General features: G+C 49.1%; 35 non-coding genes and 3 pseudogenes across 35 annotated transcripts; 5 read left to right on the top strand and 33 right to left on the bottom strand.

Moving 5' to 3' along the window:
* Positions 1-598: 598 nt before the first annotated feature.
* Positions 599-761, bottom strand: LOC135023702 (U1 spliceosomal RNA). Its single transcript, XR_010220630.1, has one exon. It is a non-coding gene; the product is annotated as a U1 spliceosomal RNA (small nuclear RNA).
* A 152-nt stretch (positions 762-913) lies between these two features.
* On the bottom strand, positions 914-1,077 carry LOC135023584 (U1 spliceosomal RNA). The gene has a single exon (XR_010220525.1). It is a non-coding gene; the product is annotated as a U1 spliceosomal RNA (small nuclear RNA).
* Positions 1,078-1,751: 674 nt separating this feature from the next.
* Positions 1,752-1,914, bottom strand: LOC135023639 (U1 spliceosomal RNA). The gene has a single exon (XR_010220579.1). It is a non-coding gene; the product is annotated as a U1 spliceosomal RNA (small nuclear RNA).
* Positions 1,915-2,056: 142 nt separating this feature from the next.
* On the bottom strand, positions 2,057-2,220 carry LOC135023551 (U1 spliceosomal RNA). The gene has a single exon (XR_010220493.1). It is a non-coding gene; the product is annotated as a U1 spliceosomal RNA (small nuclear RNA).
* Positions 2,221-2,894: 674 nt separating this feature from the next.
* On the bottom strand, positions 2,895-3,057 carry LOC135023701 (U1 spliceosomal RNA). The gene has a single exon (XR_010220629.1). It is a non-coding gene; the product is annotated as a U1 spliceosomal RNA (small nuclear RNA).
* Positions 3,058-3,209: 152 nt separating this feature from the next.
* Positions 3,210-3,373, bottom strand: LOC135023583 (U1 spliceosomal RNA). The gene has a single exon (XR_010220524.1). It is a non-coding gene; the product is annotated as a U1 spliceosomal RNA (small nuclear RNA).
* Positions 3,374-4,047: 674 nt separating this feature from the next.
* Positions 4,048-4,210, bottom strand: LOC135023712 (U1 spliceosomal RNA). The gene has a single exon (XR_010220640.1). It is a non-coding gene; the product is annotated as a U1 spliceosomal RNA (small nuclear RNA).
* Positions 4,211-4,362: 152 nt separating this feature from the next.
* Positions 4,363-4,526, bottom strand: LOC135023536 (U1 spliceosomal RNA). The gene has a single exon (XR_010220479.1). It is a non-coding gene; the product is annotated as a U1 spliceosomal RNA (small nuclear RNA).
* A 674-nt stretch (positions 4,527-5,200) lies between these two features.
* LOC135023638 (U1 spliceosomal RNA) lies at positions 5,201-5,363 on the bottom strand. Its single transcript, XR_010220578.1, has one exon. It is a non-coding gene; the product is annotated as a U1 spliceosomal RNA (small nuclear RNA).
* Positions 5,364-5,505: 142 nt separating this feature from the next.
* Positions 5,506-5,669, bottom strand: LOC135023550 (U1 spliceosomal RNA). Its single transcript, XR_010220492.1, has one exon. It is a non-coding gene; the product is annotated as a U1 spliceosomal RNA (small nuclear RNA).
* A 674-nt stretch (positions 5,670-6,343) lies between these two features.
* Positions 6,344-6,506, bottom strand: LOC135023700 (U1 spliceosomal RNA). The gene has a single exon (XR_010220628.1). It is a non-coding gene; the product is annotated as a U1 spliceosomal RNA (small nuclear RNA).
* A 152-nt stretch (positions 6,507-6,658) lies between these two features.
* LOC135023582 (U1 spliceosomal RNA) lies at positions 6,659-6,822 on the bottom strand. The gene has a single exon (XR_010220523.1). It is a non-coding gene; the product is annotated as a U1 spliceosomal RNA (small nuclear RNA).
* A 674-nt stretch (positions 6,823-7,496) lies between these two features.
* On the bottom strand, positions 7,497-7,659 carry LOC135023637 (U1 spliceosomal RNA). Its single transcript, XR_010220577.1, has one exon. It is a non-coding gene; the product is annotated as a U1 spliceosomal RNA (small nuclear RNA).
* Positions 7,660-7,801: 142 nt separating this feature from the next.
* On the bottom strand, positions 7,802-7,965 carry LOC135023549 (U1 spliceosomal RNA). Its single transcript, XR_010220491.1, has one exon. It is a non-coding gene; the product is annotated as a U1 spliceosomal RNA (small nuclear RNA).
* Positions 7,966-8,639: 674 nt separating this feature from the next.
* LOC135023699 (U1 spliceosomal RNA) lies at positions 8,640-8,802 on the bottom strand. The gene has a single exon (XR_010220627.1). It is a non-coding gene; the product is annotated as a U1 spliceosomal RNA (small nuclear RNA).
* A 152-nt stretch (positions 8,803-8,954) lies between these two features.
* Positions 8,955-9,118, bottom strand: LOC135023581 (U1 spliceosomal RNA). The gene has a single exon (XR_010220522.1). It is a non-coding gene; the product is annotated as a U1 spliceosomal RNA (small nuclear RNA).
* Positions 9,119-9,792: 674 nt separating this feature from the next.
* LOC135023711 (U1 spliceosomal RNA) lies at positions 9,793-9,955 on the bottom strand. Its single transcript, XR_010220639.1, has one exon. It is a non-coding gene; the product is annotated as a U1 spliceosomal RNA (small nuclear RNA).
* Positions 9,956-10,107: 152 nt separating this feature from the next.
* Positions 10,108-10,271, bottom strand: LOC135023762 (U1 spliceosomal RNA). The gene has a single exon (XR_010220672.1). It is a non-coding gene; the product is annotated as a U1 spliceosomal RNA (small nuclear RNA).
* Positions 10,272-10,945: 674 nt separating this feature from the next.
* On the bottom strand, positions 10,946-11,108 carry LOC135023635 (U1 spliceosomal RNA). The gene has a single exon (XR_010220575.1). It is a non-coding gene; the product is annotated as a U1 spliceosomal RNA (small nuclear RNA).
* Positions 11,109-11,260: 152 nt separating this feature from the next.
* Positions 11,261-11,424, bottom strand: LOC135023558 (U1 spliceosomal RNA). The gene has a single exon (XR_010220500.1). It is a non-coding gene; the product is annotated as a U1 spliceosomal RNA (small nuclear RNA).
* Positions 11,425-12,122: 698 nt separating this feature from the next.
* On the bottom strand, positions 12,123-12,258 carry LOC135023747 (U1 spliceosomal RNA; annotated as a pseudogene).
* A 152-nt stretch (positions 12,259-12,410) lies between these two features.
* On the bottom strand, positions 12,411-12,574 carry LOC135023572 (U1 spliceosomal RNA). The gene has a single exon (XR_010220513.1). It is a non-coding gene; the product is annotated as a U1 spliceosomal RNA (small nuclear RNA).
* Positions 12,575-13,275: 701 nt separating this feature from the next.
* On the bottom strand, positions 13,276-13,411 carry LOC135023746 (U1 spliceosomal RNA; annotated as a pseudogene).
* Positions 13,412-13,563: 152 nt separating this feature from the next.
* Positions 13,564-13,727, bottom strand: LOC135023571 (U1 spliceosomal RNA). The gene has a single exon (XR_010220512.1). It is a non-coding gene; the product is annotated as a U1 spliceosomal RNA (small nuclear RNA).
* Positions 13,728-14,401: 674 nt separating this feature from the next.
* Positions 14,402-14,564, bottom strand: LOC135023655 (U1 spliceosomal RNA). Its single transcript, XR_010220595.1, has one exon. It is a non-coding gene; the product is annotated as a U1 spliceosomal RNA (small nuclear RNA).
* A 152-nt stretch (positions 14,565-14,716) lies between these two features.
* LOC135023834 (U1 spliceosomal RNA) lies at positions 14,717-14,880 on the bottom strand. Its single transcript, XR_010220728.1, has one exon. It is a non-coding gene; the product is annotated as a U1 spliceosomal RNA (small nuclear RNA).
* Positions 14,881-15,572: 692 nt separating this feature from the next.
* Positions 15,573-15,714, bottom strand: LOC135023783 (U1 spliceosomal RNA; annotated as a pseudogene).
* A 152-nt stretch (positions 15,715-15,866) lies between these two features.
* On the bottom strand, positions 15,867-16,030 carry LOC135023874 (U1 spliceosomal RNA). Its single transcript, XR_010220767.1, has one exon. It is a non-coding gene; the product is annotated as a U1 spliceosomal RNA (small nuclear RNA).
* Positions 16,031-16,645: 615 nt separating this feature from the next.
* Positions 16,646-16,808, bottom strand: LOC135023764 (U1 spliceosomal RNA). The gene has a single exon (XR_010220673.1). It is a non-coding gene; the product is annotated as a U1 spliceosomal RNA (small nuclear RNA).
* Positions 16,809-16,960: 152 nt separating this feature from the next.
* Positions 16,961-17,124, bottom strand: LOC135023542 (U1 spliceosomal RNA). The gene has a single exon (XR_010220485.1). It is a non-coding gene; the product is annotated as a U1 spliceosomal RNA (small nuclear RNA).
* Positions 17,125-17,795: 671 nt separating this feature from the next.
* LOC135023768 (U1 spliceosomal RNA) lies at positions 17,796-17,958 on the bottom strand. The gene has a single exon (XR_010220677.1). It is a non-coding gene; the product is annotated as a U1 spliceosomal RNA (small nuclear RNA).
* A 152-nt stretch (positions 17,959-18,110) lies between these two features.
* On the bottom strand, positions 18,111-18,274 carry LOC135023593 (U1 spliceosomal RNA). The gene has a single exon (XR_010220534.1). It is a non-coding gene; the product is annotated as a U1 spliceosomal RNA (small nuclear RNA).
* Positions 18,275-18,945: 671 nt separating this feature from the next.
* Positions 18,946-19,108, bottom strand: LOC135023718 (U1 spliceosomal RNA). Its single transcript, XR_010220645.1, has one exon. It is a non-coding gene; the product is annotated as a U1 spliceosomal RNA (small nuclear RNA).
* A 144-nt stretch (positions 19,109-19,252) lies between these two features.
* LOC135023831 (U5 spliceosomal RNA) lies at positions 19,253-19,368 on the top strand. Its single transcript, XR_010220725.1, has one exon. It is a non-coding gene; the product is annotated as a U5 spliceosomal RNA (small nuclear RNA).
* Positions 19,369-19,638: 270 nt separating this feature from the next.
* Positions 19,639-19,754, top strand: LOC135023827 (U5 spliceosomal RNA). The gene has a single exon (XR_010220721.1). It is a non-coding gene; the product is annotated as a U5 spliceosomal RNA (small nuclear RNA).
* A 286-nt stretch (positions 19,755-20,040) lies between these two features.
* LOC135023835 (U5 spliceosomal RNA) lies at positions 20,041-20,156 on the top strand. Its single transcript, XR_010220729.1, has one exon. It is a non-coding gene; the product is annotated as a U5 spliceosomal RNA (small nuclear RNA).
* Positions 20,157-20,430: 274 nt separating this feature from the next.
* Positions 20,431-20,546, top strand: LOC135023847 (U5 spliceosomal RNA). The gene has a single exon (XR_010220741.1). It is a non-coding gene; the product is annotated as a U5 spliceosomal RNA (small nuclear RNA).
* Positions 20,547-20,821: 275 nt separating this feature from the next.
* On the top strand, positions 20,822-20,937 carry LOC135023861 (U5 spliceosomal RNA). Its single transcript, XR_010220754.1, has one exon. It is a non-coding gene; the product is annotated as a U5 spliceosomal RNA (small nuclear RNA).
* The last annotated feature ends 2,527 nt before the right edge of the window (positions 20,938-23,464 follow it).

Genomic DNA, 23,464 nt, shown 5'->3' with positions numbered 1-23,464 from the left:
CAAGGGAACTCTCATCTGGGGACAACAACTGCAGGGAGAACACATATTTTCAGATGAACATGGGAGGGCAGAAGGCTGCCTAATACTGAAGCACCCCCAAACAACAAACCAAATGCAACAACTAGTGCAAGCATTCCTGGGGGAAGGCCTGCCGCAGATGGATTTGCATATGGTGATGTCATCCAAGCAGTGGGTCAAAGTTGGCTTCAACCCTCGTCTGCATATGAAAACAGAAAAGGGGCGTGCAGGGCATGGTGGCCTTTTGCGGCGCTTGTCTGACCCCTAGTTTGCATTAAACACCTCCACCCTCCTTCGGTGTGGGGCTCATGTTGGCTATGCCCCAGCCCCTGAAGCATTCAAGCTGATTTCTTGCAGCAGCTTGGCACTGTAACAGCTCCAGAGCTGCTCTGTAAGGCAAGTAAAAGGGTGTGGGCCCTGCAGCACTACCTGTAGTTTGCATTGTGCATTGGAAGGCACAAAGTAAGCAGACGGGAGGAGAAGTCAGGATAGTGCACAAGGGTATAGAAGGGAGCGGCTGAAGAAAAGAGAAGTGGAAACAGACAGCAAACTAGGCTGGAGAGAGACCTGAGACAAAGAGATCTGAATTATACGAGAGCCGACCAGGGGAAACACAAATTATGCAGTCAAGTTTCCCACATTTGGGGAAATCGCAGGAGCAGCACACCCAGAGTACAATGGGTGAGCCTTGCCCTGGGAGAAGCACCTTCATGATCATAGTATCTCACCTGGCAGGTAAGTAGGAGTTGGGCTAGAGCTGGGGAGGGTCGCTGCTCGGGTACCCCCCTGTAAAGTGAAGGAGATCCAACTGAGGCAGCACAAGGGAACTCTCGAAAGAAGAACAAGGCTAAAGGAAAATCTGAGACAAAGAAATCTGACTTTTACCAGAGCTGACCAGAGGAAAGCACAAACACAGTCTCCCACTACCACAAATAATGCAGTCAAGTTTCCCACATTTGGGGAAATCACAGGGGTCAGCATACCCAAAATGCAATGAATGAACCTCACCCTGGGAGAATAATCTTCATGACCATGGTATCTCCTATGCAAAATAAGTATGATTTGGAATAGGGCTGGGGAGTGCCGCTGCTCATGCACATCTCTGTCAAGTAAAGGAGATTCAACTGAGGCAGCACAAGGGAACTCTCATCTGGGGACAACAACTGCAGGGAGAACACATATTTTCAGATGAACATGGGAGGGCAGAAGGCTGCCTAATACTGAAGCACCCCCAAACAACAAACCAAATGCAACAACTAGTGCAAGCATTCCTGGGGGAAGTTCTGCAGAAGACGGATTTGCATACGGTGATGTCATCCAAGCAGTGGGTCAAAGTTGGCTTCAACCCTCATCTGCATATGAAAAGAGAAAAGGGGCGTGCAGGGCATGGCGGCCTTTTGCGGTGCTTGGATGACCCCTAGTTCGCATTAAACACCTCAACCCTCCTTTGGTGTGGGGCTCATGTTGGCCATGCCCCATCCCCTGAAGCATTCAAGCAGATTTCTTGCAGCAGCTGGGCACTGTAACAGCTCCAGAGCTGCTCTGTAAGGCAAGTAAAAGGGTGTGGGCCCTGCAGCACTACCTGTAGTTTGCATTGTGCATTGGAAGGCACAAAGTAAGCAGACGGGAGGAGAAGTCAGGATAGTGCACAAGGGTATAGAAGGGAGCGGCTGAAGAAAAGAGAAGTGGAAACAGACAGCAAACTAGGCTGGAGAGAGACCTGAGACAAAGAGATCTGAATTATACGAGAGCCGACCAGGGGAAACACAAATTATGCAGTCAAGTTTCCCACATTTGGGGAAATCGCAGGGGCAGCACACCCAGAGTGCAATGGGTGAGCCTTGCCCTGGGAGAAGCACCTTCATGATCATAGTATCTCACCTGGCAGGTAAGTAGGAGTTGGGCTAGAGCTGGCGAGGGTCTCTGCTCGGGCACCCCCCTGTCAAGTGAAGGAGATCCAACTGAGGCAGCACAAGGGAACTCTCAAAAGAAGAACAAGGCTCTGAAACAAAGAAATCTGACTTTTACCAGAGCTGACCAGAGGAAAACACAAACACAGTCCCCCACTACCACAAATAAAGCAGTCGAGTTTCCCACATTTGGGGAAATCACAGGGGTCAGCATACCCAGAATGCAATGAATGAACCTCACCCTGGGAGAATAATCTTCATGACCATGGTATCTCCTATGCAAAATAAGTATGATTTGGGATAGAACTGGGGAGGGCCGCTGCTCAGGCACATCTCTGTCAAGTTAAGGAGATTCAACTGAGGCAGCACAAGGGAACTCTCATCTGGGGACAACAACTGCAGGGAGAACACATATTTTCAGATGAACATGGGAGGGCAGAAGGCTGCCTAATACTGAAGCACCCCCAAACAACAAACCAAATGCAACAACTAGTGCAAGCATTCCTGGGGGAAGGCCTGCCGCAGATGGATTTGCATATGGTGATGTCATCCAAGCAGTGGGTCAAAGTTGGCTTCAACCCTCGTCTGCATATGAAAACAGAAAAGGGGCGTGCAGGGCATGGTGGCCTTTTGCGGCGCTTGTCTGACCCCTAGTTTGCATTAAACACCTCCACCCTCCTTCGGTGTGGGGCTCATGTTGGCTATGCCCCAGCCCCTGAAGCATTCAAGCTGATTTCTTGCAGCAGCTTGGCACTGTAACAGCTCCAGAGCTGCTCTGTAAGGCAAGTAAAAGGGTGTGGGCCCTGCAGCACTACCTGTAGTTTGCATTGTGCATTGGAAGGCACAAAGTAAGCAGACGGGAGGAGAAGTCAGGATAGTGCACAAGGGTATAGAAGGGAGCGGCTGAAGAAAAGAGAAGTGGAAACAGACAGCAAACTAGGCTGGAGAGAGACCTGAGACAAAGAGATCTGAATTATACGAGAGCCGACCAGGGGAAACACAAATTATGCAGTCAAGTTTCCCACATTTGGGGAAATCGCAGGAGCAGCACACCCAGAGTACAATGGGTGAGCCTTGCCCTGGGAGAAGCACCTTCATGATCATAGTATCTCACCTGGCAGGTAAGTAGGAGTTGGGCTAGAGCTGGGGAGGGTCGCTGCTCGGGTACCCCCCTGTAAAGTGAAGGAGATCCAACTGAGGCAGCACAAGGGAACTCTCGAAAGAAGAACAAGGCTAAAGGAAAATCTGAGACAAAGAAATCTGACTTTTACCAGAGCTGACCAGAGGAAAGCACAAACACAGTCTCCCACTACCACAAATAATGCAGTCAAGTTTCCCACATTTGGGGAAATCACAGGGGTCAGCATACCCAAAATGCAATGAATGAACCTCACCCTGGGAGAATAATCTTCATGACCATGGTATCTCCTATGCAAAATAAGTATGATTTGGAATAGGGCTGGGGAGGGCCGCTGCTCATGCACATCTCTGTCAAGTAAAGGAGATTCAACTGAGGCAGCACAAGGGAACTCTCATCTTGGGACAACAACTGCAGGGAGAACATATATTTTCAGATGAACATTGGAGGGCAGAAGGCTGCCTAATACTGAAGCACCCCCAAACAACAAACCAAATGCAACAACTAGTGCAAGCATTCCTGGGGGAAGGCCTGCCGCAGATGGATTTGCATATGGTGATGTCATCCAAGCAGTGGGTCAAAGTTGGCTTCAACCCTCGTCTGCATATGAAAAGAGAAAAGGGGCGTGCAGGGCATGGTGGCCTTTTGCGGCGCTTGGCTGACCCCTAGTTTGCATTAAACACCTCCACCCTCCTTTGGTGTGGGGCTCATGTTGGCTATGCCGCAGCCCCTGAAGCATTCAAGCTGATTTCTTGCAGCAGCTGGGCACTGTAACAGCTCCAGAGCTGCTCTGTAAGGCAAGTAAAAGGGTGTGGGCCCTGAAGCACTACCTGTAGTTCGCATTGTGCGTTGGAAGGCACAAAGTAAGCAGACAGGAGGAGAAGTCAGGATAGTGCGCAAGGGCATAGAAGGGAGCGGCTCAAGAAAAGAGAAGTGGAAACAGACAGCAAACTAGGCTGGAGAGAGACCTGAGACAAAGAGATCTGAATTATACGAGAGCCGACCAGGGGAAACACAAATTATACAGTCAAGTTTCCCACATTTGGGGAAATCGCAGGAGCAGCACACCCAGAGTGCAATGGGTGAGCCTTGCCCTGGGAGAAGCACCTTCATGATCATAGTATCTCACCTGGCAGGTAATTAGGAGTTGGGCTAGAGCTGGGGAGGGTCGCTGCTCGGGTACCCCCCTGTAAAGTGAAGGAGATCCAACTGAGGCAGCACAAGGGAACTCTCGAAAGAAGAACAAGGCTAGAGGAAAATCTGAGACAAAGAAATCTGACTTTTACCAGAGCTGACCAGAGGAAAGCACAAACACAGTCCCCCACTACCACAAATAATGCAGTTGAGTTTCCCACATTTGGGGAAATCACAGGGGTCAGCATACCCAAAATGCAATGAATGAACCTCACCCTGGGAGAAAAATCTTCATGACCATGGTATCTGCTATGCAAAATAAGTATGATTTGGAATAGGGATGGGGAGGGCCGCTGCTCATGCACATCTCTGTCAAGTAAAGGAGATTCAACTGAGGCAGCACAAGGGAACTCTCATCTGGTGACAACAACTGCAGGGAGAACACATATTTTCAGATGAACATGGGAGGGCAGAAGGCTGCCTAATACTGAAGCACCCCCAAACAACAAACCAAATGCAACAACTAGTGCAAGCATTCGTGGGGGAAGTTCTGCAGAAGACGGATTTGCATACGGTGATGTCATCCAAGCAGTGGGTCAAAGTTGGCTTCAACCCTCATCTGCATATGAAAAGAGAAAAGGGGCGTGCAGGGCATGGCGGCCTTTTGCGGTGCTTGGATGACCCCTAGTTCGCATTAAACACCTCCACCCTCCTTTGGTGTGGGGCTCATGTTGGCCATGCCCCATCCCCTGAAGCATTCAAGCTGATTTCTTGCAGCAGCTGGGCACTGTAACAGCTCCAGAGCTGCTCTGTAAGGCAAGTAAAAGGGTGTGGGCCCTGCAGCACTACCTGTAGTTTGCATTGTGCATTGGAAGGCACAAAGTAAGCAGACGGGAGGAGAAGTCAGGATAGTGCACAAGGGTATAGAAGGGAGCGGCTGAAGAAAAGAGAAGTGGAAACAGACAGCAAACTAGGCTGGAGAGAGACCTGAGACAAAGAGATCTGAATTATACGAGAGCCGACCAGGGGAAACACAAATTATGCAGTCAAGTTTCCCACATTTGGGGAAATCGCAGGGGCAGCACACCCAGAGTGCAATGGGTGAGCCTTGCCCTGGGAGAAGCACCTTCATGATCATAGTATCTCACCTGGCAGGTAAGTAGGAGTTGGGCTAGAGCTGGCGAGGGTCTCTGCTCGGGCACCCCCCTGTCAAGTGAAGGAGATCCAACTGAGGCAGCACAAGGGAACTCTCAAAAGAAGAACAAGGCTCTGAAACAAAGAAATCTGACTTTTACCAGAGCTGACCAGAGGAAAACACAAACACAGTCCCCCACTACCACAAATAAAGCAGTCGAGTTTCCCACATTTGGGGAAATCACAGGGGTCAGCATACCCAGAATGCAATGAATGAACCTCACCCTGGGAGAATAATCTTCATGACCATGGTATCTCCTATGCAAAATAAGTATGATTTGGGATAGAGCTGGGGAGGGCCGCTGCTCAGGCACATCTCTGTCAAGTTAAGGAGATTCAACTGAGGCAGCACAAGGGAACTCTCATCTGGGGACAACAACTGCAGGGAGAACACATATTTTCAGATGAACATGGGAGGGCAGAAGGCTGCCTAATACTGAAGCACCCCCAAACAACAAACCAAATGCAACAACTAGTGCAAGCATTCCTGGGGGAAGGCCTGCCGCAGATGGATTTGCATATGGTGATGTCATCCAAGCAGTGGGTCAAAGTTGGCTTCAACCCTCGTCTGCATATGAAAACAGAAAAGGGGCGTGCAGGGCATGGTGGCCTTTTGCGGCGCTTGTCTGACCCCTAGTTTGCATTAAACACCTCCACCCTCCTTCGGTGTGGGGCTCATGTTGGCTATGCCCCAGCCCCTGAAGCATTCAAGCTGATTTCTTGCAGCAGCTTGGCACTGTAACAGCTCCAGAGCTGCTCTGTAAGGCAAGTAAAAGGGTGTGGGCCCTGCAGCACTACCTGTAGTTTGCATTGTGCATTGGAAGGCACAAAGTAAGCAGACGGGAGGAGAAGTCAGGATAGTGCACAAGGGTATAGAAGGGAGCGGCTGAAGAAAAGAGAAGTGGAAACAGACAGCAAACTAGGCTGGAGAGAGACCTGAGACAAAGAGATCTGAATTATACGAGAGCCGACCAGGGGAAACACAAATTATGCAGTCAAGTTTCCCACATTTGGGGAAATCGCAGGAGCAGCACACCCAGAGTACAATGGGTGAGCCTTGCCCTGGGAGAAGCACCTTCATGATCATAGTATCTCACCTGGCAGGTAAGTAGGAGTTGGGCTAGAGCTGGGGAGGGTCGCTGCTCGGGTACCCCCCTGTAAAGTGAAGGAGATCCAACTGAGGCAGCACAAGGGAACTCTCGAAAGAAGAACAAGGCTAAAGGAAAATCTGAGACAAAGAAATCTGACTTTTACCAGAGCTGACCAGAGGAAAGCACAAACACAGTCTCCCACTACCACAAATAATGCAGTCAAGTTTCCCACATTTGGGGAAATCACAGGGGTCAGCATACCCAAAATGCAATGAATGAACCTCACCCTGGGAGAATAATCTTCATGACCATGGTATCTCCTATGCAAAATAAGTATGATTTGGAATAGGGCTGGGGAGTGCCGCTGCTCATGCACATCTCTGTCAAGTAAAGGAGATTCAACTGAGGCAGCACAAGGGAACTCTCATCTGGGGACAACAACTGCAGGGAGAACACATATTTTCAGATGAACATGGGAGGGCAGAAGGCTGCCTAATACTGAAGCACCCCCAAACAACAAACCAAATGCAACAACTAGTGCAAGCATTCCTGGGGGAAGTTCTGCAGAAGACGGATTTGCATACGGTGATGTCATCCAAGCAGTGGGTCAAAGTTGGCTTCAACCCTCATCTGCATATGAAAAGAGAAAAGGGGCGTGCAGGGCATGGCGGCCTTTTGCGGTGCTTGGATGACCCCTAGTTCGCATTAAACACCTCAACCCTCCTTTGGTGTGGGGCTCATGTTGGCCATGCCCCATCCCCTGAAGCATTCAAGCAGATTTCTTGCAGCAGCTGGGCACTGTAACAGCTCCAGAGCTGCTCTGTAAGGCAAGTAAAAGGGTGTGGGCCCTGCAGCACTACCTGTAGTTTGCATTGTGCATTGGAAGGCACAAAGTAAGCAGACGGGAGGAGAAGTCAGGATAGTGCACAAGGGTATAGAAGGGAGCGGCTGAAGAAAAGAGAAGTGGAAACAGACAGCAAACTAGGCTGGAGAGAGACCTGAGACAAAGAGATCTGAATTATACGAGAGCCGACCAGGGGAAACACAAATTATGCAGTCAAGTTTCCCACATTTGGGGAAATCGCAGGGGCAGCACACCCAGAGTGCAATGGGTGAGCCTTGCCCTGGGAGAAGCACCTTCATGATCATAGTATCTCACCTGGCAGGTAAGTAGGAGTTGGGCTAGAGCTGGCGAGGGTCTCTGCTCGGGCACCCCCCTGTCAAGTGAAGGAGATCCAACTGAGGCAGCACAAGGGAACTCTCAAAAGAAGAACAAGGCTCTGAAACAAAGAAATCTGACTTTTACCAGAGCTGACCAGAGGAAAACACAAACACAGTCCCCCACTACCACAAATAAAGCAGTCGAGTTTCCCACATTTGGGGAAATCACAGGGGTCAGCATACCCAGAATGCAATGAATGAACCTCACCCTGGGAGAATAATCTTCATGACCATGGTATCTCCTATGCAAAATAAGTATGATTTGGGATAGAACTGGGGAGGGCCGCTGCTCAGGCACATCTCTGTCAAGTTAAGGAGATTCAACTGAGGCAGCACAAGGGAACTCTCATCTGGGGACAACAACTGCAGGGAGAACACATATTTTCAGATGAACATGGGAGGGCAGAAGGCTGCCTAATACTGAAGCACCCCCAAACAACAAACCAAATGCAACAACTAGTGCAAGCATTCCTGGGGGAAGGCCTGCCGCAGATGGATTTGCATATGGTGATGTCATCCAAGCAGTGGGTCAAAGTTGGCTTCAACCCTCGTCTGCATATGAAAACAGAAAAGGGGCGTGCAGGGCATGGTGGCCTTTTGCGGCGCTTGTCTGACCCCTAGTTTGCATTAAACACCTCCACCCTCCTTCGGTGTGGGGCTCATGTTGGCTATGCCCCAGCCCCTGAAGCATTCAAGCTGATTTCTTGCAGCAGCTTGGCACTGTAACAGCTCCAGAGCTGCTCTGTAAGGCAAGTAAAAGGGTGTGGGCCCTGCAGCACTACCTGTAGTTTGCATTGTGCATTGGAAGGCACAAAGTAAGCAGACGGGAGGAGAAGTCAGGATAGTGCACAAGGGTATAGAAGGGAGCGGCTGAAGAAAAGAGAAGTGGAAACAGACAGCAAACTAGGCTGGAGAGAGACCTGAGACAAAGAGATCTGAATTATACGAGAGCCGACCAGGGGAAACACAAATTATGCAGTCAAGTTTCCCACATTTGGGGAAATCGCAGGAGCAGCACACCCAGAGTACAATGGGTGAGCCTTGCCCTGGGAGAAGCACCTTCATGATCATAGTATCTCACCTGGCAGGTAAGTAGGAGTTGGGCTAGAGCTGGGGAGGGTCGCTGCTCGGGTACCCCCCTGTAAAGTGAAGGAGATCCAACTGAGGCAGCACAAGGGAACTCTCGAAAGAAGAACAAGGCTAAAGGAAAATCTGAGACAAAGAAATCTGACTTTTACCAGAGCTGACCAGAGGAAAGCACAAACACAGTCTCCCACTACCACAAATAATGCAGTCAAGTTTCCCACATTTGGGGAAATCACAGGGGTCAGCATACCCAAAATGCAATGAATGAACCTCACCCTGGGAGAATAATCTTCATGACCATGGTATCTCCTATGCAAAATAAGTATGATTTGGAATAGGGCTGGGGAGGGCCGCTGCTCATGCACATCTCTGTCAAGTAAAGGAGATTCAACTGAGGCAGCACAAGGGAACTCTCATCTTGGGACAACAACTGCAGGGAGAACATATATTTTCAGATGAACATTGGAGGGCAGAAGGCTGCCTAATACTGAAGCACCCCCAAACAACAAACCAAATGCAACAACTAGTGCAAGCATTCCTGGGGGAAGGCCTGCCGCAGATGGATTTGCATATGGTGATGTCATCCAAGCAGTGGGTCAAAGTTGGCTTCAACCCTCGTCTGCATATGAAAAGAGAAAAGGGGCGTGCAGGGCATGGTGGCCTTTTGCGGCGCTTGGCTGACCCCTAGTTTGCATTAAACACCTCCACCCTCCTTTGGTGTGGGGCTCATGTTGGCTATGCCGCAGCCCCTGAAGCATTCAAGCTGATTTCTTGCAGCAGCTGGGCACTGTAACAGCTCCAGAGCTGCTCTGTAAGGCAAGTAAAAGGGTGTGGGCCCTGAAGCACTACCTGTAGTTCGCATTGTGCGTTGGAAGGCACAAAGTAAGCAGACAGGAGGAGAAGTCAGGATAGTGCGCAAGGGCATAGAAGGGAGCGGCTCAAGAAAAGAGAAGTGGAAACAGACAGCAAACTAGGCTGGAGAGAGACCTGAGACAAAGAGATCTGAATTATACGAGAGCCGACCAGGGGAAACACAAATTATACAGTCAAGTTTCCCACATTTGGGGAAATCGCAGGAGCAGCACACCCAGAGTGCAATGGGTGAGCCTTGCCCTGGGAGAAGCACCTTCATGATCATAGTATCTCACCTGGCAGGTAATTAGGAGTTGGGCTAGAGCTGGGGAGGGTCGCTGCTCGGGTACCCCCCTGTAAAGTGAAGGAGATCCAACTGAGGCAGCACAAGGGAACTCTCGAAAGAAGAACAAGGCTAGAGGAAAATCTGAGACAAAGAAATCTGACTTTTACCAGAGCTGACCAGAGGAAAGCACAAACACAGTCCCCCACTACCACAAATAATGCAGTTGAGTTTCCCACATTTGGGGAAATCACAGGGGTCAGCATACCCAAAATGCAATGAATGAACCTCACCCTGGGAGAAAAATCTTCATGACCATGGTATCTCCTATGCAAAATAAGTATGATTTGGAATAGGGATGGGGAGGGCCGCTGCTCATGCACATCTCTGTCAAGTAAAGGAGATTCAACTGAGGCAGCACAAGGGAACTCTCATCTGGTGACAACAACTGCAGGGAGAACACATATTTTCAGATGAACATGGGAGGGCAGAAGGCTGCCTAATACTGAAGCACCCCCAAACAACAAACCAAATGCAACAACTAGTGCAAGCATTCGTGGGGGAAGTTCTGCAGAAGACGGATTTGCATACGGTGATGTCATCCAAGCAGTGGGTCAAAGTTGGCTTCAACCCTCATCTGCATATGAAAAGAGAAAAGGGGCGTGCAGGGCATGGCGGCCTTTTGCGGTGCTTGGATGACCCCTAGTTCGCATTAAACACCTCCACCCTCCTTTGGTGTGGGGCTCATGTTGGCCATGCCCCATCCCCTGAAGCATTCAAGCTGATTTCTTGCAGCAGCTGGGCACTGTAACAGCTCCAGAGCTGCTCTGTAAGGCAAGTAAAAGGGTGTGGGCCCTGCAGCACTACCTGTAGTTTGCATTGTGCATTGGAAGGCACAAAGTAAGCAGACGGGAGGAGAAGTCAGGATAGTGCACAAGGGTATAGAAGGGAGCGGCTGAAGAAAAGAGAAGTGGAAACAGACAGCAAACTAGGCTGGAGAGAGACCTGAGACAAAGAGATCTGAATTATACGAGAGCCGACCAGGGGAAACACAAATTATGCAGTCAAGTTTCCCACATTTGGGGAAATCGCAGGGGCAGCACACCCAGAGTGCAATGGGTGAGCCTTGCCCTGGGAGAAGCACCTTCATGATCATAGTATCTCACCTGGCAGGTAAGTAGGAGTTGGGCTAGAGCTGGGGAGGGTCGCTGTTCGGGCACCCCCCTGTCAAGTGAAAGAGATCCAACTGAGGCAGCACAAGGGAACTCTCGAAAGAAGAACAAGGCTAGAGGAAGATCTGAGACAAAGAAATCTGACTTTTTCCAGAGCTGACCAGAGGAAAGCACAAACACAGTCCCCCACTACCACAAATAATGCAGTCGAGTTTCCCACATTTGGGGAAATCACAGGGGTCAGCATACCCAGAATGCAATGAATGAACCTCACCTTGGGAGAACAATCTTCATGACCATGGTATCGCCTATGCAAAATAAGTATGATTTGGGATAGGGCTGGGGAGGGCCGCTGCTCAGGCACATCTCTGTCAAGTAAAGGAGATTCAACTGAGGCAGCACAAGGGAACTCTCATCTGGGGACAACAACTGCAGGGAGAACACATATTTTCAGATGAACATGTGAGGGCAGAAGGCTGCCTAATACTGAAGCACCCCCAAACAACAAACCAAATGCAACAACTAGTGCAAGCATTCCTGGGGGAAGGCCTGCAGCAGATGGATTTGCATATGGTGATGTCATCCAAGCAGTGGGTCAAAGTTGGCTTCAACCCTCGTCTGCATATGAAAAGAGAAAAGGGGCGTGCAGGGCATGGCGGCCTTTTGCAGTGCTTGGATGACCCCTAGTTCGCATTACACACCTCCACCCTCCTTCGGTGTGGGGCTCATGTTGGCTATGCCCCAGCCCCTGAAGCATTCAAGCTGATTTCTTGCAGCAGCTGGGCACTGTAACTGCTCCAGAGCTACTCTGCAAGGCAAGTAAAAGGGTGTGGGCCCTGCAGCACTACCTGTAGTTCGCATTGTGCGTTGGAAGGCACGAAGTAAGCAGACGGGAGAAGTCAGGATAGTGCGCAAGGGCATAGAAGGGAGCGGCTCAAGAAAAGAGAAGTGGAAACAGACAGCAAACTAGGCTGGAGAGAGACCTGAGACAAAGAGATCTGAATTATACGAGAGCCGACGAGGGGAAACACAAATTATGCAGTCAAGTTTCCCACATTTGGGGAAATCGCAGGAGCAGCACATCCAGAGTGCAATGGTTGAGCCTTGCCCTGGGAGAAGCACCTTCATGATCATAGTATCTCACCTGGCAGGTAAGTAGGAGTTGGGCTAGAGCTGGGGAGGGTCGCTGCTCGGGTTCCCCCCTGTGAAGTGAAGGAGATCCAACTGAGGCAGCACCAGGGAACTCTCGAAAGAAGAACAAGGCTAGAGGAAGATCTGAGACAAAGAAATCTGACTTTTACCAGAGCTGACCAGAGGAAAGCACAAACACAGTCTCCCACTACCACAAATAATGCAGTCAAGTTTCCCACATTTGGGGAAATCACAGGGGTCAGCATACCCAAAATGCAATGAATGAACCTCACCCTGGGAGAAAAATCTTCATGACCATGGTATCTCCTATGCAAAATAAGTATGATTTGGAATAGGGCTGGGGAGGGCCGCTGCTCATGCACATCTCTGTCAAGTAAAGGAGATTCAACTGAGGCAGCACAAGGGAACTCTCATCTTGGGACAACAACTGCAGGGAGAACATATATTTTCAGATGAACATGGGAGGGCAGAAGACTGCCTAATACTGAAGCACCCCCAAACAACAAACCAAATGCAACAACTAGTGCAAGCATTCCTGGGGGAAGGCCTGCCGCAGATGGATTTGCATATGGTGATGTCATCCAAGCAGTGGGTCAAAGTTGGCTTCAACCCTCGTCTGCATATGAAAAGAGAAAAGGGGCGTGCAGGGCATGGTGGCCTTTTGCGGCGCTTGGCTGACCCCTAGTTTGCATTAAACACCTCCACCCTCCTTTGGTGTGGGGCTCATGTTGGCTATGCCCCAGCCCCTGAAGCATTCAAGCTGATTTCTTGCAGCAGCTGGGCACTGTAACAGCTCCAGAGCTGCTCTGTAAGGCAAGTAAAAGGGTGTGGGCCCTGCAGCACTACCTGTAGTTCGCATTGTGCGTTGGAAGGCACAAAGTAAGCAGACAGGAGGAGAAGTCAGGATAGTGCGCAAGGGCATAGAAGGGAGCGGCTCAAGAAAAGAGAAGTGGAAACAGACAGCAAACTAGGCTGGAGAGAGACCTGAGACAAAGAGATCTGCATTATACGAGAGCCGACGAGGGGAAACACAAATTATGCAGTCAAGTTTCCCACATTTGGGGAAATCGCAGGAGCAGCACATCCAGAGTGCAATGGTTGAGCCTTGCCCTGGGAGAAGCACCTTCATGATCATAGTATCTCACCTGGCAGGTAAGTAGGAGTTGGGCTAGAGCTGGGGAGTGTCGCTGCTCGGGTTCCCCCCTGTGAAGTGAAGGAGATCCAACTGAGGCAGCACCAGGGAACTCTCGAAAGAAGAACAAGGCTAGAGGAAGATCTGAGACAAAGAAATCTGACTTTTACCAGAGCTGACCAGAGGAAAGCACAAACACAGTCTCCCACTACCACAAATAATGCAGTCAAGTTTCCCACATTTGGGGAAATCACAGGGGTCAGCATACCCAAAATGCAATGAATGAACCTCACCCTGGGAGAAAAATCTTCATGACCATGGTATCTCCTATGCAAAATAAGTATGATTTGGAATAGGGCTGGGGAGGGCCGCTGCTCATGCACATCTCTGTCAAGTAAAGGAGATTCAACTGAGGCAGCACAAGGGAACTCTCATCTTGGGACAACAACTGCAGGGAGAACATATATTTTCAGATGAACATGGGAGGGCAGAAAACTGCCTAATACTGAAGCACCCCCAAACAACAAACCAAATGCAACAACTAGTGCAAGCATTCCTGGGGGAAGGCCTGCCGCAGATGGATTTGCATATGGTGATGTCATCCAAGCAGTGGGTCAAAGTTGGCTTCAACCCTCGTCTGCATATGAAAAGAGAAAAGGGGCGTGCAGGGCATGGTGGCCTTTTGCGGCGCTTGGCTGACCCCTAGTTCGCATTAAACACCTCCACCCTCCTTTGGTGTGGGGCTCATGTTGGCTATGCCCCAGCCCCTGAAGCATTCAAGCTGATTTCTTGCAGCAGCTGGGCACTGTAACAGCTCCAGAGCTGCTCTGTAAGGCAAGTAAAAGGGTGTGGGCCCTGCAGCACTACCTGTAGTTCGCATTGTGCGTTGGAAGGCACAAAGTAAGCAGACGGGAGGAGAAGTCAGGATAGTGCACAAGGGTATAGAAGGGAGCGGCTGAAGAAAAGAGAAGTGGAAACAGACAGCAAACTAGGCTGGAGAGAGACCTGAGACAAAGAGATCTGATTTATACGAGAGCCGACCAAGGGAAACACAAATTATGCAGTCAAGTTTCCCACATTTGGGGAAATCGCAGGGGCAGCTCACCCAGAGTGCAATGGGTGAGCCTTGCCCTGGGAGAAGCACCTTCATGATCATAGTATCTCACCTGGCAGGTAAGTAGGAGTTGGGCTAGAGCTGGTGAGGGTCGCTGTTCGGGCACCCCCCTGTCAAGTGAAAGAGATCCAACTGAGGCAGCACAAGGGAACTCTCGAAAGAAGAACAAGGCTAGAGGAAGATCTGAGACAAAGAAATCTGACTTTTTCCAGAGCTGGCCAGAGGAAAGCACAAACACAGTCCCCCACTACCACAAATAATGCAGTTGAGTTTCCCACATTTGGGGAAATCACAGGGGTCAGCATACCCAAAATGCAATGAATGAACCTCACCCTCGGAGAACAATCTTCATGATAATGGTATCTCCTATGCAAAATAAGTATGATTTGGGATAGGGCTGGGGAGGGCCGCTGCTCAGGCACATCTCTGTCAAGTAAAGGAGATTCAACTGAGGCAGCACAAGGGAACTCTCATCTGGGGACAACAACTGCAGGGAGAACACATATTTTCAGATGAACATGGGAGGGCAGAAGGCTGCCTAATACTGAAGCACCCCCAAACAACAAACCAAATGCAACAACTTGTAAAAGCATTCCTGGGAGAAGGTCTGCAGAAGACGGATTTGCATACGGTGATGTCATCCAAGCAGTGGGCCAAAGTTGGCTGGAACCCTCATCTGCATATGAAAAGAGAAAAGGGTTAAGCAGGGCATGGCGGCCTTTTGCGGCGCTTGGATGACCCCTAGTTCGCATTAAACACCTCCATTCTCCTTCGGTGTGGGGCTCATGTTGGCTATGCCCCAGCCCCTGAAGTATTCAAGCTGATTTCTTGCAGCAGCTGGGCACTGTAACAGCTCCAGAGCTGCTCTGTAAGGCAAGTAAAAGGGTGTGGGCCCTGCAGCACTACCTGTAGTTCGCATTGTGCGTTGGAAGGCACAAAGTAAGCAGACGGGAGAAGTCAGGATAGTGCACAAGGGCATAGAAGGGAGCGGCTCAAGAAAAGAGAAGTGGAAACAGGCAGCAAACTAGGCTGGAGAGAGACCTGAGACAAAGAGATCTAAATTATACGAGAGCCGACCAGGGGAAACACAAATTATGCAGTCAAGTGTCCCACATTTGGGGAAATCGCAGGAGCAGCATACCCAGAGTGCAATGGGTGAGCCTTGCCCTGGGAGAAGCACCTTCATGATCATAGTATCTCACCTGGCAGGTAAGTAGGAGTTGGGCTAGAGCTGGGGAGGGCTGCTGCTCGGGTACCCCCCTGTCAAGTGAAGGAGATCCAACTGAGGCAGCACAAGGGAACTCTCGAAAGAAGAACAAGGCTAGAGGAAAATCTGAGACAAAGAAATCTGACTTTTACCAGAGCTGACAAGAGGAAAGCACAAACACAGTCCCCCACTACCACAAATAATGCAGTCGAGTTTCCCACATTTGGGGAAATCACAGGGGTCAGCATACCCAAAATGCAATGAATGAACCTCACCCTCGGAGAACAATCTTCATGACCATGGTATCTCCTATGCAAAATAAGTATGATTTGGGATAGGGCTGGGGAGGGCCGCTGCTCAGGCACATCTCTGTCAAGTAAAGGAGATTCAACTGAGGCAGCACAAGGGAACTCCCATCTGGGGACAACAACTGCAGGGAGAACACATATTTTCAGATGAACATGGGAGGGCAGAAGGCTGCCTAATACTGAAGCACCCCCAAACAACAAACCAAATGCAACAACTAGTACAAGCATTCCTGGGGGAAGTTCTGCAGAAGACGGATTTGCATACGGTGATGTCATCCAAGCAGTGGGCCAAAGTTGGCTGGAACCCTCATCTGCATATGAAAAGAGAAAAGGGGTATGCAGGGCATGGCGGCCTTTTGCGGCGCTTGGATGACCCTTAGTTCGCATTAAACACCCCCACCCTCCTTCGGTGTGGGGCTCATGTTGGCTATGCCCCAGCCCCTGAAGCATTCAAGCTGATTTCTTGCAGCAGCTGGGCACTGTAACAGCTCCAGAGCTGCTCTGTACGGCAAGTAAAAGGGTGTGGGCCCTGCAGCACTACCTGTAGTTTGCATTGTGCATTGGAAGGCACTTAAGAATAGAGAAGTGGAAACAGACAGCAAACTAGGCTGGAGAGAGACCTGAGACAAAGAGATCTGAATTATACGAGAGCCGACCAGGGGAAACACAAATTATGCAGTCAAGTTTCCCACATTTGGGGAAATCGCAGGGGCAGCACATCCAGAGTGCAATGGGTGAGCCTTGCCCTGGGAGAAGCACCTTCATGATTATAGTATCTCACCTGGCAGGTAAGTAGAAGTTGGGCTAGAGCTGGGGAGGGTCGCTGCTCGGGCACCCCCCTGTCAAGTGAAGGAGATCCAACTGAGGCAGCACAAGGGAACTCTCGAATGAAGAACAAGGCTAGAGGAAGAACTGAAACAAAGAAATCTGACTTTTACCAGAGCTGACCAGAGGAAAGCACAAACACAGTCCCCCACTACCACAAATAATGAAGTTGAGTTTCCCACATTTGGGGAAATCACAGGGGTCAGCATACCCAGAATGCAATGAATGAACCTCACCCTGGGAGAACAATCTTCAAGACCATGGTCTCTCCTATGCAAAATAAGTATGATTTGGGATAGGGCTGGGGAGGGCCGCTGCTCAGGCACATCTCTGTCAAGTAAAGGAGATTCAACTGAGGCAGCACAAGGGAACTCTCATCTGGGGACAACAACTGCAGGGAGAACACATATTTTCAGATGAACATGGGAGGGCAGAAGGCTGCCTAATACTGAAGCACCCCCAAACAACAAACCAAATGCAACAACTAGTGCAAGCATTCCTGGGGGAAGGCCTGCAGCAGATGGATTTGCATATGGTGATGCCATCCAAGCAGTGGGTCAAAGTTGGCTTCAACCCTCGTCTGCATATGAAAAGAGAAAAGGGGCGTGCAGGGCATGGCGGCCTTTTGCGGCGCTTGGATGATCCCTAGTTCGCATTACACACCTCCACCCTCCTTCGGTGTGGGGCTCATGTTGGCTATGCCCCAGCCCCTGAAGCATTCAAGCTGATTTCTTGCAGCAGCTGGGCACTGTAACTGCTCCCGAGCTGCTCTGTAAGGCAAGTAAAAGGGTGTGGGCCCTGCAGCACTACCTGTAGTTTGCATTGTGCGTTGGAAGGCACGAAGTAAGCAGACGGGAGAAGTCAGGATAGTGCGCAAGGGCATAGAAGGGAGCGGCTCAAGAAAAGAGAAGTGGAAACAGACAGCAAACTAGGCTGGAGAGAGACCTGAGACAAAGAGATCTGAATTATACGAGAGCCGACCAAGGGAAACACAAATTATGCAGTCAAGTTTCCCACATTTGGGGAAATCACAGGGGCAGCACAACCAGAGTGCAATGGGTGAGCCTTGCCCTGGGAGAAGCACCTTCATGATCATAGTATCTCACCTGGCAGGTAAGTAGGAGTTGGGCTAGAGCTGGGGAGGGTCGCTGCTCGGGCACCCCCCTGTCAAGTGAAAGAGATCCAACTGAGGCAGCACAAGGGAACTCTCGAAAGAAGAACAAGGCTAGAGGAAGATCTGAGATAAAGAAATCTGATTTTTACCAGAGCTGACCAGAGGAAATCACAAACACAGTCCCCCACTACCACAAATAATGCAGTCGAGTTTCCCACATTTGGGGAAATCACAGGGGTCAGCATACCCAGAATGCAATGAATGAACCTCACCCTGGGAGAACAGTCTTCATGACCATGGTATCGCCTATGCAAAATAAGTATGATTTGGGATAGGGCTGGGGAGGGCCGCTGCTCAGGCACATCTCTGTCAAGTAAAGGAGATTCAACTGAGGCAGCACAAGGGAACTCTCATCTGGGGACAACAACTGCAGGGAGAACACATATTTTCAGATGAACATGGGAGGGCAGAAGGCTGCCTAATACTGAAGCACCCCCAAACAACAAACCAAATGCAACAACTAGTGCAAGCATTACTGGGGGAAGGCCTGCAGCAGATGGATTTGCATATGGTGATGTCATCCAAACAGTGGGTCAAAGTTGGCTTCAACCCTCGTCTGCATATGAAAAGAGACAAGGGGCGTGCAGGGCATGGCGGCCTTTTGCGGCGCTTGGATGACCATTAGTTCGCATTACACACCTCCACCCTCCTTCGGTGTGGGGCTCATGTTGGCTATTCCCCAGCCCCTGAAGCATTCAAGCTGATTTCTTGCAGCAGCTGGGCACTGCAACTGCTCCAGAGACGCTCTGTAAGGCAAGTAAAAGGGTGTGGGTCCTGCAGCACTACCTGTAGTTTGCATTGTGCGTTGGAAGGCACGAAGTAAGCAGACGGGAGAAGTCAGGATAGTGCGCAAGGGCATAGAAGGGAGCGGCTCAAGAAAAGAGAAGTAGAAACAGACAGCAAACTAGGCTGGAGAGAGACCTGAGACAAAGAGATCTGAATTATACGAGAGCCGACCAGGGGAAACACAAATTATGCAGTCAAGTTTCCCACATTTGGGGAAATCGCAGAAGCAGCACACCCAGAGTGCAATGGGTGAGCCTTGCCCTGGGAGAAGCACCTTCATGATCATAGTATCTCACCTGGCAGGTAAGTAGGAGTTGGGCTAGAGCTGGGGAGGGTCGCTGCTCGAGCATCCCCCTGTCAAGTAAAGGAGATTCAACTGAGGCAGCACAAGGGAACTCTCATCTGGGGACAACAACTGCAGGGAGAACACATATTTTCAGATAAAAATCTTGGTCATGCTCTGGTTTCTCTTCAGAACGAACAAATCTTTCGCCTTTTACTAAAGATTTCCGTGGAGAGGAGCAAAACCGAGTTTTATCTCAATTTTTGCATGCCCCATCTTTTTGGGGTTTCTTTTATCGGTTTAAAGATAGAATGAGTGTGCTTTAATGTAAGCTCATTTGCATAGAAATTACAGTAAATGTTTGTTTCTTTTCAAACAGAACTTTCTTGACCATGCTATTTGCTTGAAAGATCTGGGAGCACATGGAATACAGTACAAACCATGCTTATAGCAAGGAGAAGACAGGTGAGAAATCTGCTTTCTTTCAAATTGGGCGCTCACTTTGATCTGAATGAGGACTGCTGGCACGGCACTCAGGCGACAGGTGGAATCTTGGTCATGCTCTGGTTTCTCTTCAGAACGAACAAATCTTTCGCCTTTTACTAAAGATTTCCGTGGAGAGTAGCAAAACTGAGTTTTATCTCAATTTTTGTATGCCCCATATTATTGGGGTTTCTTTTATCGGATTAAAGACAGAACGAGTGTGCTTTCTTGTTAGCTTTAATGTAAGTTTATTTGCATAACAATGACAATAAATGTCTGTTTCTTTTCAAGCAGAACTTTCTTGACCATACTAATTGCTTGAAAGATCTGGGAGCACATGGAAAAGAGTACAAACCATGCTTATAGCAAGGGGAAGCCTGGTGAGAAATCTGCTTTCTTTCTTTCAAATTGGGTGCTCACTTTGAGCTGAATGAGGACTGCTGGCATGGCACTCAGGCGACAGGTGGAATCTTGGTCATGCTCTGGTTTCTCTTCAGAACGAACAAATCTTTCGCCTTTTACTAAAGATTTCCGTGGAGAGGAGCAAAACTGAGTTTTATCTCAATTTTTGCATGCCCCGTCTTATTGGGGTTTCTTTTATCAGTTTAAAGATAGAACGAGTGTGCTTTAATGTAAGCTCATTTGCGTAGAAATGACAGTAAATGTTTGTTTCTTTTCAAACAGAACTTTCTTGACTATACTAATTGCTTGAAAGATCTGGGAGCACATGGAAAAGAGTACAAACCATGTTTATAGCAAGGGGAAGCCTGGTGAGAAATCTGCTTTCTTTCTTTCAAATTGGGTGCTCACTTTGAGCTGAATGAGGACTGCTGGCATGGCACTCAGGCGACAGGTAGAATCTTGGTCATGCTGTGGTTTCTCTTCAGAACGAACAAATCTTTCGCCTTTTACTAAAGATTTCCGTGGAGAGGAGCAAAACTGAGTTTTATCTCAATTTTTGCATGCCCCATCTTATTGGGGTTTTATTTTATTGGTTTAAAGATAGAATGAGTGTGCTTTAATGTAAGCTCATTTGCATAGAAATGACAGTAAATGTTTGTTTCTTTTCAAACAGAACTTTCTTGACCACACTAATTGTTTGAAAGATCTGGGAGCACATGGAAAAGAGTACAAACCATGTTTATAGCAAGGGGAAGCCTGGTGAGAAATCTGCTTTCTTTCATTCAAATTGGGTGCTCACTTTGAGCTGAATGAGAACTGCTGGCATGGCACTCAGGCGACAGGTGGAATCTTGGTCATGCTCTGGTTTCTCTTCAGAACTAACAAATATTTCGCCTTTTATTAAAGATTTCCGTGGAGAGGAGCAAAACTGAGTTTTATCTCAATTTTTGCATGCCCCATATTATTGGGGTTTCTTTTATCAGTTTAAAGACAGAACGAGTGTGCTTTCTTGTTAGCTTTAATGTAAGTTTATTTGCATAACAATGACAGTAAATGTTTGTTTCTTTTCAAACAGAACTTTCTTGACCATGCTACTTGCTTGAAAGATCTGGGAGCACATGGAAAACAGTACAAACCATGCAGTATCACAAGAGCCTTTATTTGATCTTTCATGAAGATTAGGAAAACAGAGGCTCTGTTTGTCCTGTATGCTCCCAACATGATTGGGTGTCCTGCTTCCATGCAGACCATTATGCGCTGGATCTGTGGTAAGATTCAGCATGCTCATTCCACGGCAGGATTGCCGTTACTGAATTAGGTGAAGACACATTCTACTAGAAAGGTGGGTTCATCCTGGGCAGCTGGTCGGGGAGTCTCGGCATTGCAACTTTGCCGAGCAGCTATTTAGTAAACACTTTTGCTAAGTTTTACAAGTTTGATACCTTGGCTGATGATAACCTCAAGTTGGGTCATTCGGTGCTGCAGAGTCGTACGCACTCTCCCACCCGTTCAAGAGCTTTGGTATAACCCCATGGTTCTTAATGTGACCCCAGCATCCTCTAGGTCGTATGAGAAAATAGGATTTTAATACCTACCGGTAAATCCTTTTCTCTTAGTACGTAGAGGATGCTGGGCACCCGTCCCAGTCCATACTGTGTCTGCAGTTATTACTTGTGGTTATACACATGTTGTGTTACGGTTCTGGTCAGCTTTTTGCTGCAATTGCTCATGCCGTTGGCTTGTGTTCTGTTGAATGCCACGTTCTGCGGCATGCTTAAGGTGTGAGCTGGTAAGATGCTCACCTTAGTTTAACAATAAATCCTTTCCTCGAAATGTCCGTCTCCCTGGGCACAGTTCCTATAACTGGAGTCTGGAGGAGGGGCATAGAGGGAGGAGCCAGTTCACACCCTTTGAAAGTCTTAAAGTGCCCATGTCTCTTGCGGATCCCGTCTATACCCCATGGTTCTTAATGTGACCCCAGCATCCTCTACGGACTAAGAGAAAAGGATGCCCTTGTGTACTATCCTGACTTCTCCTCCCGTCTGCTTACTTTGTGCCTTCCAACGCACAATGCGAACTACAGGTGGTGCTGCAGGGCCCACACCCTTTTACTTGCCTTACAGAGCAGCTCTGGAGCTGTTACAGTGCCCAGCTGCTGCAAGAAATCAGCATGAATGCTTCAGGGGATGGGGCATGGCCAACATGAGCCCCACACCAAAGGAGGGTGGGGGTGTTTAATGCGAACTAGGGGTCATCCAAGCACTGCAAAAGGCCGCCATGCCCTGCATGCCCCTTTTCTCTTTTTATATGCAGATGAGGGTTCCAGCCAACTTTGGCCCACTGCTTGGATGACATCACCGTATGCAAATCCGTCTGCTGCAGACCTTCCCCCAGGAATGCTTGTACTAGTTGTTGGATATGGTTTGATATTTGATGGTGCTTCAGTATTAGGCAGCCTTCCGCCCTCCCATGTTCATCTGAAAAGATGTGGTCTCCCTGCAGTTGTTGTCCCCAGACGAGAGTTCCCTTGTGCTTCCTCAGTTGAATCTCCTTAACTTGACGGGGGAGGGGCTGCCCGAGCTGCCACCCTCCCCAGCCCTATCCCAACTCATACTTATTTTACATATTAGATCTCTTGATCATGAAGATTGTTCTCACAGGGTGAGGTTCATCCATTATATTTTAAAATAGGAAGGTACAAATTACATATTTGAATTGCATCTATGTGCTGGATTCAAATGTCCCCCCCCCCCCTTCCTTTCTCAATTGTGCCCGTCAGCAGCTATTCTAAGGTTGCTGCCAATGGGTGTGACACATTAATTTCTTCTGTGGGGTACACTGGACTCCACAAGGATTCACATTGGGGTGTAGAGTAGGATCTTGATCTGAGGCACCAACCGGCTCAAAGCTTTTGACTGTTCCCAAGAAGCTCAGTGCATTCTCCTCTATAACCCCGCTTCCATGAACAGGGAGCTCAGTTTGTAGTTGGTGCCTTCAGTAGCAGGCCAATTAACAGGGGCCTGCCTCAGGCAGCCTATTCTTAGCTATTAATTTTGACAAGAAAAGAAGAACTTGTTTTATGAGAATCTACAAGGGCTGCAGCAGGCTAGGTCTAATAGACATCTTTACTGCAGCTTCATCACTCCCAGCGGCGCTGTATACTCCCGTGCCCTGGTTGCTGGGTCACTGCAGCGGAGGCTCCGGTTTCATCCTAAGGTCAGTCACACACACACCACCCTTCCGGATCACGAGGCCGCTGATGAAGGGGAGCGAGGCCGTAGGGGGTGGGCCGTGTGCGCACTGCGGTGGACACTGATTACTGGGCAGCCGCTCCACTAGCCACCAGGTACAGTTAAGGAGCACAGGTCTGGGGGTTTTTCTCCTATATTAACCCAATTTTGTACTGCCCGCAGCGCATTGTGATAGGTAATAGGGCCTGATTCAGGTTGGATTGCAATCACAATAAGCGATCCAACTGCAAAAATTGCTAAGAGCATAC

The sequence above is a fragment of the Pseudophryne corroboree genome, unplaced genomic scaffold (assembly GCF_028390025.1).
Source record: "Pseudophryne corroboree isolate aPseCor3 unplaced genomic scaffold, aPseCor3.hap2 scaffold_400, whole genome shotgun sequence".
NCBI classification, from domain to species: Eukaryota; Metazoa; Chordata; class Amphibia; order Anura; family Myobatrachidae; genus Pseudophryne; species Pseudophryne corroboree.
The sequence above is the reverse complement of the archived record's forward strand: the minus strand, read 5'-3'. Positions and strand labels throughout refer to the sequence as shown.